The sequence below is a fragment of the Bufo bufo genome, chromosome 3, assembly GCF_905171765.1.
Source record: "Bufo bufo chromosome 3, aBufBuf1.1, whole genome shotgun sequence".
In the NCBI taxonomy this organism is placed as follows: Eukaryota; Metazoa; Chordata; class Amphibia; order Anura; family Bufonidae; genus Bufo; species Bufo bufo.
Window position 1 is genome coordinate 204,544,791 of NC_053391.1, and position 13,125 is coordinate 204,557,915.

The window sequence follows — 13,125 nt, forward strand, 5'->3', positions numbered from 1 at the left end:
CCTCCTCCTCCTAGATCAATATTATTATTTTTTATTTTTACGTATTTTATGTTATTTAAAGTCATTTCCCTATTTACTTGCAGAGCACTTGCCATGCTCTTAACCACATTTTGCTGGCATTTGCAGCCCTCTAGCCCTTTCCATGACATTTTTACAGCTATTTTAGAGCTCAAAAGTTCGGGTCCCCATTGACTTCAATTGGGTTCGGGTTCTGGGTCAAGTTCGGGTCCCGAACTCGAACTTTTTTGTGAAGTTTGGCCGAGTCCGTCGAACCCGAACATTCCAGGTGTCTGCTCAACTCTAGTTATTAACGGTCCACACTCAGATTGGGTCACTGTCACAAGTGGGGTATCTCAAGGGTCAGTATTGGGCCCTATTCTCTTCAATAATTTTATTAATGATCTTGTATAAGGCTTGCATAATAAAATATAAATTTTTGCAGATGACACTAAACTGTGTAAAGTAACTAACACTGAAGAGGACAGTATACTACTACAGAGGGATCTGGATAGATTGGAGGCTTGGGCAGATAAGTGGCAGATGAGGTTTAACACTGACAAATGTAAAGTTATGCACATGGGAAGGAATAATGCAAGTCACCCGTACATACTAAATGGTAAAACACTCGGTAACACTGACATGGAAAAGGATCTAGGAATTTTAATAAACAGCAAACTAAGCTGCAAAAAACAGTGTCAGGCAGCTGCTGCCAAGGCCAATAAGATAATGGGTTGCATCAAAAGGGGCATAGATGCCCGTGATAAGAACGTAGTCCTACCACTTTACAAATCGCTAGTCAGACCACACATGGAGTACTATGTACAGTTCTGGGCTACTGTGAACAAGGCAGACATAGCAGAGCTGGAGAGGGTCCAGAGGAGGGAAACTAAAGTAATAACTGGAAATGGGGCAACTACTGTACCCTGAAAGATTATCAAAATTAGGGTTATTCACTTTAGAAAAAAGACGACTGAGGGGAGATCTAATTACTATGTATAAGTATATCAGGGATCAGTACAGAGATCTATCCCATCAACTATTTATCCCCAGGACTGTGACTGTGACGAGGGAACATCCTCTGCGTCTGGAGGAAAGAAGGTTTTTACACAAACATAGAAGAGGATTCTTTATGGTATGGAACTCTCTGCCTGAGGAGGTGGTGATGGTGAGTACAATAAAGGAATTCAAGAGGTGCCTGGATGTATTTCTGGAGCGTAATAATATTACAGGCTTTAGCTACTAGAAAGGGGTCGTTGATCCAGGGAGTTATTCTGATTGACTCATTGGAGTCGGGAAGGAATTTTTTATTCCCCTAAAGTGGGGAAAATTGGCTTCTACCTTACAGTTTTTTTTTGCCTTCCTCTGGATCAACTTGCAGGGTGACAGGCCGAACTGGATGGACAAATGTCTTTTTTTGGCCTTATGTACTATGTTACTATAATTCAAGTGAGAGATTTACAAATACCAATAATGATTTACTAAACCCTTTAAATTTATGATTTAAATGCAAAGGAATGTGATAATGCACACTGTTCTGTTTCTGTGGTGTAAAACCTGAGACCTTTTATGGATCAGCGAGTGTGAACCCACTGTGCCAACTAAACAATTTGTCATAGTTCTAAACCTAATGGCATTATTCCTGGTTTTCCCTTGTATTCACCCTTGAAAACATGTACAGGGATCTGACCTTCACTGCAGGGAACCAACTGGACCTTTACCTCTTAGGATAGTCCTGATGTGTGTGGCAGATGATCCACTTAGCTCGGGGACTCCTGTGCAGGCCCCAGGAGCTCAGGATACAGAACTTGCACCAAAAATACAAGAGCAGTCAGAACAATCACAAAGGCTTAAATGCAGGTTACTAGACTGCACACCGGTAGTGTAGATGAATAAAGACACAGGAAAAACTGTAAGGCTGGGTGGTAGTGAAGGCACAGGCAGGCTGAGTATTCGACAGCAACACAGACAGACAGGGTTTACAAACACAAACAGAATTGAAACTGAAAGTGTAGGAGCGAACATGCATGATGGGTACAGGGCTAGAACACAAACAGCAACAAAACAGGCTAAACGCAGACAAAATTCAGGAGCATTTGTGGCATTTTATTGATATTGGATGACCTTAGTTCACATATTTGTTTCTCTTAGAGAACTGAATTATGATGTCCATCTAATTAATTTCTTCTGCAAATGTCACAACTCTGGTATTTTCTTTCTTGCTTAATTAATGGAGGCTCCATTTGCTAGTCTTTAAGGTTACCCTTTATCTTACTGTACCCATAGTGATATTGTCTATATTCCAATTTCTGTTAACATTTTGCTTTTTGCTCTATGGTTTAGTATCTGGCTATCTATCTATCTATCTATCTATCTATCTATCTATCTATCTATCTATCTCATTATTGCTACCTTGCCTCTGGAACTTTTTAATTTTAATGTTACATGTCAATGAACTAAGTGATGGAAAGTAACTATTGAAGTTCAGAGGTTCCAATAGAATAAAGGTGGAATTACATGGGCTCAACGTTCGGGACAATTATCATGAATGAACGTTCCTACGAATTTTTGTTCCCAATAATCTGCCCATGTAAATGCGCCACAGATCACCCGAAGAGAAAAACGCTTGTTCATTGGGTGAAATGATTGGAGGTGCAGCCACCTCAATCATCATTCCCGGGCAGCAGGCTTGCTGTCTAAACAGCACTCTACTGCCCAAGAGCAATGATTCTGTATGGGGGCGAGCAATAGCAGCAACAATCACTTGTCCTCATACTGTGGGGGTTATTGATGCATGTAAATGGAGTGCTTCACTCATTTTCTGAATGAATGTAACCAGCACTCAACAAACAATTGCTATTAAACTGCATTTTCAGTATTTTACCTTTTCCTTCCAATTCACTTTATTACTGAAACGCAGATGAAGTTCTGTGGTCTAGTAAATTATTTTCTATAAATTTTTAGGTTCTATGATTTTTTTTGTTTTCTATATAAATCATTGCTTAGAAGATGACAATAGCTTGAGAGAAAAGCAAAGCACATTTCTCAAAATCTGAAATGCTGCAATGAACATAGAATGAGTTTCTATCCAGTGGAATCAACGGGAACTGTGCCTATGGAAATAATGTAAGCTTCATTATCTTTAGACGTTTTTTCTTCCATTTGTTCTAGTTGCAGCCTCATCATTTCAATTTGCCTAAACCCAAAATTAATCTGATTTTTAAATTGTGTTGTTCTTGTCAAGTTAGTTAATTCTTGGTGAAGTCTTGTAGAAACTAATTAGTTTCATTGGTGGCAAGCTGTAAATTGGATTGTTGTATTATGGTTGCACAGCAATATTTGGACTTTATAAAGCTATTGATGTGGTTTTGTATAAGATTAATTTAATGTCTAAGGGACAAAAAAAAAGTTTTCTGCATTGCACATTCTTCGAATGTTAATATAAAATAATATGGAAAACTTCTATAAGATTTCATGAAAAATTGAAGATGGATAGGAAAATTAGGTCTACATTAAAAGTATCATGCTGTAGATAAGTATAAGTAACACACTTATAAAACTATCACATGGTGACTTTCATACACTATTTTCTCACTCCAGAATGGCCATTATTCCTTCAGATTTTATGACAGAAAAATGTGTTCCTGTAAAGATTTAAAAAAATACACTATTGGTCATGGCAACACTAAAATGTTTAACTCTTAGCCACCTAATGAGGATTTACGTTTGTGTGCAAAGGCTTTATAAGCTCTATATGGTATGTCAGAGTGTATGACTAAAGGTGGTCACAAATAGAGATGGCCTTGCGGTTTGCCCGGCGGTCATTTCGCAGCGAACTTTGTGTGTTCGAGATTCGCCGAACATATGGAGAAATTCGCCCCGCCATATTCTTTTACATTGTGAAGAACTTTGACCCATGACACATCCATCAGGTGGTACAGGACAGCCAATTGAGACATTTTAGCACATCGACCTTATAAATAAACCTGATCTGGCCGCCATTTTACATTCAGTGTTTTGCCAGTGTAGGGAGAGGTTGCTGTGTGGTGCAGGGACAGGCTGTTAGGGACACCAAACGCTAGCTAATAGGGCCACAAGTCTTTTTAATCACTAGTATACAGTGGGGGAAATAATTATTTGACCCCTCACTGATTTTGTAAGTTTGTCCAATGACAAAGAAATGAAAAGTCTCAGAACAGTATCATTTCAATGGTAGGTTTATTGTAACAGTGGCAGATAGCACATCAAAAGGAAAATCGAAAAAATAACTTTAAATAAAAGATAGCAACTGATTTGCATTTCATTGAGTGAAATAAGTATTTGAACCCCTACCAACCATTAAGAGTTCTGGCTCCCACAGAGTGGTTAGACACTTCTACTCAATTAGTCACCCTCATTAAGGACACCTGTCTTAACTAGTCACCTGTATAAAAGACACCTGTCCACAGAATCAATCAATCAAGCAGACTCCAAACTCTCCAACATGGGAAAGACCAAAGAGCTGTCCAAGGATGTCAGAGACAAAATTGTAGACCTGCACAAGGCTGGAATGGGCTACAAAACCATTAGCAAGAAGCTGGGAGAGAAGGTGACAACTGTTGGTGCGATTGTTCGAAAATGGAAGGAGCACAAAATGACCATCAATCGACCTCACTCTGGGGCTCCACGCAAGATCTCACCTCGTGGGGTGTCAATGGTTCTGAGAAAGGTGAAAAAGCATCCTAGAACTACACGGGAGGAGTTAGTTAATGACCTCAAATTAGCAGGGACCACAGTCACCAAGAAAACCATTGGAAACACATTACACCGCAATGGATTAAAATCCTGCAGGGCTCGCAAGGTCCCCCTGCTCAGGAAGGCACATGTGCAGGCCCGTCTGAAGTTTGCCAATGAACACCTGAATGATTCAGAGAGTGACTGGGAGAAGGTGCTGTGGTCTGATGAGACCAAAATAGAGCTCTTTGGCATTAACTCAACTCGCTGTGTTTGGAGGAAGAAAAATGCTGCCTATGACCCCCAAAACACCGTCCCCACCGTCAAGCATGGGGGTGGAAACATTTTGCTTTGGGGGTGTTTTTCTGCTAAGGGCACAGGACAACTTATTCGCATAAACGGGAAAATGGACGGAGCCATGTATCGTGAAATCCTGAGCGACAACCTCCTTCCCTCTGCCAGGAAACTGAAAATGGGTCGTGGATGGGTGTTCCAGCACGACAATGACCCAAAACATACAGCAAAGGCAACAAAGGAGTGGCTCAAGAAGAAGCACATTAAGGTCATGGAGTGGCCTAGTCAGTCTCCGGACCTTAATCCAATCGAAAACCTATGGAGGGAGCTCAAGCTCAGAGTTGCACAGAGACAGCCTCGAAACCTTAGGGATTTAGAGATGATCTGCAAAGAGGAGTGGACCAACATTCCTCCTAAAATGTGCGCAAACTTGGTCATCAATTACAAGAAACGTTTGACCTCTGTGCTTGCAAACAAGGGTTTTTCCACCAAGTATTAAGTCTTTTTTTGTTAGAGGGTTCAAATACTTATTTCACTCAATGAAATGCAAATCAGTTGCTATCTTTTATTTAAAGTTATTTTTTCGATTTTCCTTTTGATGTGCTATCTGCCACTGTTACAATAAACCTACCATTGAAATGATACTGTTCTGAGACTTTTCATTTCTTTGTCATTGGACAAACTTACAAAATCAGTGAGGGGTCAAATAATTATTTCCCCCACTGTAGGTGTGCTATCGATATGTGTGATACACAGAGGGGTGCGATATACTTATAATATACTTTTATAATGAGTCAAAAACACATAGATCTATATAGTGATCACCTGGAAGTCAGGGGCCTAGGGGCTAGGGGCTTACTAGGGCCATTTTTATATAGGGTAAGGTTCCAGACGGGGTCGCTCTTATCAGGGCGGGTGGTCTGTGTTTAGGCTATCAGGGCCAGAATAGCACCCCCCTGTAGGGCAATATCAGGGACAGTTCTTTGCCCACCCTGTCCTTCAATACCACATCATCATCTAGTCCAGGGATGGATGTTTTTTTGCTTTCCCTCCTGGATTCATAGATGTGCACTGGAACCCCCCGGATTGTGGTAGGACATATGGTTTCTCATTTGGTGCCGCCGAGCACTTGTTATTGCCTACCACATCTATGCTTTTTGCTTAACTTTAATAATTAAATTTATTTTCATTTTGAGGGATATCTTTTCCATTCACACGTCCGCAAAATGGGTCCGCATCCGTTCCACAATTTTGTAGTGCAGACCCATTCATTTTCAATGGGTCCGGAATGTGCTGTCCGCATCCGCATTTGCGGATTCACATCTGCATTTGCGGATTCGCACTTCCACATCTGTGCTTCCGTTTCCGCCCAAAAATAGAACATGTCCTATTCTTGTCTGCAAATGCAGACAAGATTAGGCATTTTCTATTATAGTGACGGCGATGTGCGGTCCACAAATTGCGGAATGCACATGGCCGGTGTCCGTGTTTTGCGGATCCGCAAAACACTTATGGACGTGTGAATGAACCCTCATAGTAAAATTATTAAAGGTTCCGTTTTATCTTCATGTATATTCTAATGGATTGCCTTCCTTGCACAATTTTATAATATACTTTCTATGTTAGAAAGTATATTATAGTGCATTTGTATTGTGCGGCAGTTGTGTGCGGTTTTGCTGCGATACTGCAGGTATATAGAGGGAACAAATAATTTCTACTGGTGTGATATACCAGTCATCCCCCAAAAAAAGATTGAAGTGGGGTGTTATATACCAATATACTTTATAGTGCGTTTGGGTACTGTATAGTGCATTTGCGCATACGCGTATGTGAAAATTATATTGCCGATATTTCGCATAAAAAAAATAATTAATGGAGATTGCAAATTCGAATAATACATCTGGTATGTCACTGTCCATGTTGTGGGACTATTTGTGCACTTCTAGTAATTATTTCTTGGCTGAAAATAGGAGCTGAAGGTTTTTCAGGTTCGCCTGCCATTAAAATGAATGGGACCCGCCACGAACTTGCAGTTGGCGAAAATTTGATCGCGTTCGCGAACCGTCCCGGCAGATGTTTGTCCATCACTAGTCACAAACATCAGATAGAAGTAGGTTGATAGCTGAACAACAGTTGAACAAATGAGCGTCTGGTGAACAACCATTTGGCAGATACTGCCATACACATTTGGGTTCTCATTGGCCATGATAATTGTTCTAACTGGCCAAACATGTTGAAAGAAAATGACAATGGACAAATGGTGTTTCCTTGAAATACATTCTGAATGTATGGACTGTTTATTTGGATTTCAAAGGCTGTATTCCCAATCTTAGATTTTTAGTGGAGCTATTCTGAGTTATGCAGAATCGCAAAAGTTGAATTCTGCAGTGAAAATCTGCTACAAGTATTTTTCCATAATGTAGTGAGCGTGCTGAAGGTTTGAAAATTTGCAGAGTGCTGATATTTCTGCACTTTTTTTTCTACATGGGGTGACATTTTGAAAGCCTAAGGCCTCTTTAAGACGGGCGTTGCTGGAAAAGGTGCGGGTACGTTGCGGGAACATGCGCGATTTTTCCGCGCGAGTGCAAAACATTGTAATGCGTTTTGCACGCGCGTGAGAAAAATCGCGCATGTTTGGTACCCAAACCTGAACTTCTTCACAGAAGAAGTGTTCTGTAGATTGTATTATTTTCCCTTATAACATGGTTATAAGGGGAAATAATAGCATTCTGAATACAGAATGCATAGTAAAATAGCGCTGGAGGGGTTAAAAACCCCTCCAGAATGCGTTTTTCACGTAACGCAGGCCCCACAGAAATGAATGGGGTTGCGTGAAAATCGCAAGCAACCGCAAGCAAGTGCGGATGCGGTGCTATTTTCACGCATGGTTGCTAAGAGATGATCGGGATGGAGACCCGATCATTATTATTTTCCCTTATAACATGGTTATAAGGGAAAATAATAGCATTCTAAATACAGAATGTATAGTAAAATAGAGCTGGAGGGGTGAAAAAAATAAAAATAAATTTACCTCACCTTAATCCACTTGATCACGCAGCCTGGCATCTCTTCTGTCTTCATCTTAGCTGTGTGCAGGAACAGGACCTGTGGTGACGTCACTCCAGTCATCACATGATCCATCACCATGGTAAAAGATCATGTGATGGATCATGTGATGACCGGAGTGACGTCACCACAGGTCCTGTTCCTGCACACAGCAAAGAAAGAAGACAGAAGCGATGCCGGCTGCGCGATCAAGTGGATTAAGGTGAGTTTAATATATTTTTTTTTTTCACCCCTCCAGCTCTATTGTACTATGCATTCTGTATTCAGAATGCTATTATTTTCCCTTATAACCATGTTATAAGGGAAAATAATAATGATCGGGTCTCCATCCCGATCGTCTCCTAGCAACCGTGCGTGAAAATCGCACCGCATCCGCACTTGCTTGCGGATGCTTGCGATTTTCACGCAACCCCATTCATTTCTATGGGGCCTGCGTCACGTGAAAAATGCACAAAGAGGAGCATGCTGAGATTTTCACGCAATGCACAAGTGATGCGTGAAAATCACCGCTCATGTGAACAGCCCCATAGAAATGAATGGGTCGGGATTCAGTGCGGGTGCAATGCGTTCATCTCATGCATCGCATCCGCGCGGAATACTCACCCATGTGAAAGGGGCCTAATACATACGTATTTTACTGGGTATTATAACTCAGCAAAAATTAAATTTGTTTCAAATTAGTTTGCCACAAATCGCTTTTCATTGTGTGGAGTGGGCACAATTAGTGGGAACGGTGATCACGCCGCCCCCCCCCCCCCCCCATTCTGTCATTTAACACCTCAGATGCCATGTTCAATGCTCTTGTTCAAAGATGATTGCGGCATCAAAGACTCACATTCAGGTGCTCAGGAACTTAATCAGAAGTTTAAAAGAATTATACTCGCCTCATCTACTTGCTCGCGGAGAGGCCGTCAGTTCCCATCCTGATTGAAGAAAACCCGCCAAAGGACCTGTGGCAAGCATGTTGACATCACAACATGATCATGATGACCACGCGCAGGTCCTGTGGTGGGTTTTCTCCAATCAAGACTGAGTGGACGGCCTCTCTGCAATCAAGCGGATGAGGTGAGTATAATTTTTAATTTTTATTTTCAACCATCATTTAAGTAGAAAATCAATTTGTTACCAAAAAATGTGGAGAAATTCAGCTTTTTCCTAAACTTCGGATCGAATTCCGCTTTGTATGCTTCAATTCGCTTATCACTAGTACTAAGGTTACTATACGTGATCTGACTGTACTCAAAGTAGCAATGCACACTTCTAGCCAGTGATTTTTTTAAGAACAAAATATGGCAAATTTTCTTGGTTCTCCAGTTTCCTCACATACTCCAAAACATACTAATAGGTCAAAATGCAAATTGTGCATAACTGATGTAAATTGTGACAATATCTGTACTGTTGGTGCTATATATATAAGGAATGGTATTACCTAAATAATAAATCTAACACTTTGTCAATGAAAAATATTCCCTTAAAATATATTGAACATGACTCAAAATAATACATTTCAATTGCAATTTATTAATACATGCAACAGTTTCAAGACTAAAAGAACTTAAAGAGGCTTTCCGGTTTCATGATATTGATGACCCATCCTTAGGTCATGGTGTTTGTTTGTGTGAGTGCTCCTCTTCAATATTTAACTGCACAGCATCTAGATTGTAGCTGTGCAGTGTAATTACAGCTGTTATTCCTACTCACATGAATGAGGGTGCTGTAATTAAACTATACTGTCACTATAATTGCCACTAGTGTTAAGCAAATCGAACTTCGGATCATAGATCCAAAGTCGATTTGTTCTAACACTTAGTTTTATAGCTATACCAGTCTCCTTACAGCAATAAAATGTATTGTCTCCGTTGATGCAAAATTTGTTTGACCCGGAGACTTTGGTGAATGAATTCTGTATTTAGTTTTATATCTTTAAAAACATTTAAAATTAGCAATCCGAAGTCGGTTTGGTACCAAAGTTTTTAAAGATGTAGAACTGAATGCCAAATCCATTCAACAAAATCTCTTGTAATTTCGAGTGAAACGAATTTCACTACATTTTAATGCTGTACAGAGACAGGTCTCTGTAATAGCATTAAAACCAAGTGTTAGAATTAATTGACTTTGGATCTATGATCCGAAGCTCGATTCTCTCAACACTATTAGCTGCCATAGGGAAATACATGTTCTGTCATACCTAAACCATTATGCTGCTTTGGTTGTTTTTACTGTGGCACACAATGTATAATATAATGATATTGATGTTCCAAAAACAGTTGGATTTTTGTGGTTGTCCTACAAAAAATAGAAATTTTCAATCCAGCAGTGAGATCAGAATACTTTTGTAATTATATGTAATTAAAAAAAATTAGTTATTCAATAAAATGTACATGTATAGAAGATGAGTGAATTTCTCAAAAAAATTGATTCGGTTGGTTCACCTAATTTTCCAAAAAGATTTGATTCGATCCAATTTTATTTGTGGTGAATCACATTAAAAAACATCTATTTCCTGGCTGCAGAGAGCCTGTATAGTGGTGTAGAACACTATGCCTTGCAGTAACATGCACAGGGAGTCTGCTGTAGTAGTGAAACAATACTGTGAGTCAGTATGACACGCACATGACAGGCATCACTCTTAGAATCACTGCACACTTCACTTATTTTTGGCAGTTACAGTGCCAAAACTGATCAAATAACTCAAGTGACCTAACAGTACCATGTTAGCGTCAAGAAGAAGCGCGCTCCTTTTACACCGTCTTCAGCTGATTCCACGTAAATGTCTACAGAACCTGTTATATTAAACACAATACAAGTAGAGCCCCCTAACAGAGTGGAGAGGGTGTCAGCAGTAAGTTTGTGTTAACGTCACTGATTATTTTGCCCATCCTCTGATCTGTCAGAACAATAACGCACAAAAAACGGATCCTGTCTGTTGAGCATCTGCCTTCACTCGGTCAGCATTTTGTCAGTAATTCATCAGTATTGCTAAAGCAAAAAAATACAGGAGTGGATCCAAAACAGAGATGACACGTGAATAGAATATTTGCATGTCTTCTATGTTTTGTACCAACTCCTGCTTTTTGCTACCAAATCATAAGCCAATTCTGATGGGACCATACAGGCTTTACAGCTGCTACATAGACAGGATCAATTGTACACAGCATGAGAAGTCAGCAGAGTGGCCCAATGACAAAGTGGTGAGGTGGCAGCAGCATGAGGATACCACAGAGTGGCTCACAGACATAGTGTTGAGGTGGCAGAAGCAGGAGGAGACCACAGAGTAGTGATGTGGCAGCAGCATGAGGAGACCACAGAGAGGTGAAGTGCCAGCAGCATGAGGAGACCACAGAATAGTGAAGTGGCAGCAGCACGAGGAGACCACAGAGTGGTGAAGTGACAGCAGCATGAGGATACCACAGAGTGGTTCACAGGCATAGTGTTGATGTGGTAGCAGCATGAGGAGACCACAGAGTAGTGATGTGGCAGCAGCATGAGGAGACCACAGACAGGTGAAGTGCAAGCAGCATGAGGAGACCACAGAGTGGTGAAGTGGCAGCATCATGAGGAGACCACAGAGTTGCCCATTGACATAGTGGTGATGTGGCAGCAGGATGAGGGGACCACAGAGTGGTGATGTGGCAGCAGCATGAGGAGACCACATAGTGGCCAAGTGACATAGTGGTGAGGTGGCAGGAGCATGTGGAGACCACAGAGTGGTAATGTGGCAGCAGCATGAGAAGACCACAGAGTTGCCCAGTGACACAGTGGTGATGTGGCAGCAGCATGAGAAGACCACAGAATTGCCTAGAGACATAGTGTTGAGGTGGCACCAGCTTGAGGAGTTGTCAACGTGAAGACAGGACAGCACCACTTATTAATAGATTTCAGTCCGAAAAATGGCGGCAGTGCTCGCAGTGTCAGGCCCCGGCCTGAGGGCCCCCTTGGTAACCAGAGAAGATATGAAAAACCGCAGCACTCCCAGTCTTGATTCCAATCTTGTGTTTATTAACACCGAAAAAGATAGCAACGTTTCGACACCAAGGTCTTTATCTGTAGCTTGAAAAAGACCTTAGTGTCGAAACGTTGATATCTTTTTCGGTGTTAATAAACACAAGATTGGATTTAAGACTGGAAGTGCTGCAGTTTTTCATATCTTCTCTGGTTACCAGCTTGAGGAGACCACAGAGTGCTGAGGTGGCAGCAGCATGAGGAGATGACAGAGTGGGAAGGTGGGGGGCAATACCAGTACCAGCTGAAGATGGTGACTGACAGTAGGAGCACCTGGCAGCAGATGTGGAATCAGGCGGGTGGCAGCATCAGAATAGTAGCTGAAGCAGGTAGCCAGAAGAAACAGGTCTCCTTTGTTGTGTTGGTGTGGCACCATGGATGATCTAGTCTAATGCATCAGGCATTGGTGTTTAAAAATCCTGGCTGATCCACGCCTGATTCATTTTCACAAAGGTCAGTTTCTCTACATTTTGCATGGACAGGCTAGTACTCCTTGGGGTAACTATGGTCCCCCCTGCACTAAACAACCACTCTGATGCCACACTGCTGGCCGGGCAGGAAAGCTTGTCCAGAGCAAACTCAGCCAGTTGCGGCCACATATCGAGTTTAACTGCTGAGTAGTCCAAGGGATATTCGATGTGGGATGGCAGGGTGCACTCCAAGTATGTCATAACGCTCCCCCTCCTGCTTCTTCTCCTTCTCCTCTCTCCTCCCAGTTGTCCTCCACTTCACCTTCCACCGTGCCATCGTCGCGTTCATCTGGCAAAAGGCAGGCTTCCTTGCCCCTAATATTCGAGCGAAAAAAGATGACGACGCCGGATAACCCTCTTGCCCAACGGCTGACCGCTAGCTTGTCAGAACTGTTAGCCCGCCAACTACTGCCATATAAACTTAAGGACTCTGAGGACTTTAGAAAATTTGTGGCCATTGGAATACAGCAATGGAAGGTCCCCAGAAGGAAATATTTATCCCAGAAGGGCATCCCAGAGCTATATGGCCACGTTCAGCGGCAAGTGAATGTATCTCTGGCACACAGTTTTTTTCACTGCGACA